Below are 343 nucleotides of genomic sequence, written 5' to 3'. Positions count from 1 at the left end.
CAGCCAAAGGGTTGAAGAAGCGGAGTCTGCATGCGCCGGCAGACGCAGCAGCAGCAGCAGCAGCAGCAGCGAGAGCTGCAGCAGCAGCAGCAGGAGATATTTTATAATATGGGATTTGTGTTGTTGTGTTGAACCTGCAGCAACAAATGCAGCAGCAGCAACAACAACAGCAGCAGCTGCTGCTGCTGCAGCAGCAGCAACACCTTGCGCTGCTTCCGGGTGTATGTACACTGCAGCAGCTGCTGCAGCAGGAGCAGCAGCAAAAGAAGAGTTAAGGGACCTCAAGACAAAAGACAAATAAATATATTTTCTGTGTTGCAGTTGCTGTTGCTGCAGATCTGTC

At 51.6% G+C, this 343-nt stretch overlaps 1 protein-coding gene across 1 annotated transcript in view; it reads right to left on the bottom strand.

Moving 5' to 3' along the window:
* The window catches only part of EMH_0045550 (uncharacterized protein), a gene marked incomplete at both ends in the record, with an annotated part of 7,741 nt that overhangs the window by 1,105 nt on the left and 6,293 nt on the right, over nucleotides 1-343 (bottom strand). The window lies entirely within an intron of this gene.

The sequence above is a fragment of the Eimeria mitis genome, genomic scaffold, assembly GCF_000499745.2.
Source record: "Eimeria mitis Houghton genomic scaffold, Emh_scaff1901, whole genome shotgun sequence".
NCBI classification, from domain to species: Eukaryota; Apicomplexa; class Conoidasida; order Eucoccidiorida; family Eimeriidae; genus Eimeria; species Eimeria mitis.
The sequence above is the reverse complement of the archived record's forward strand: the minus strand, read 5'-3'. Positions and strand labels throughout refer to the sequence as shown.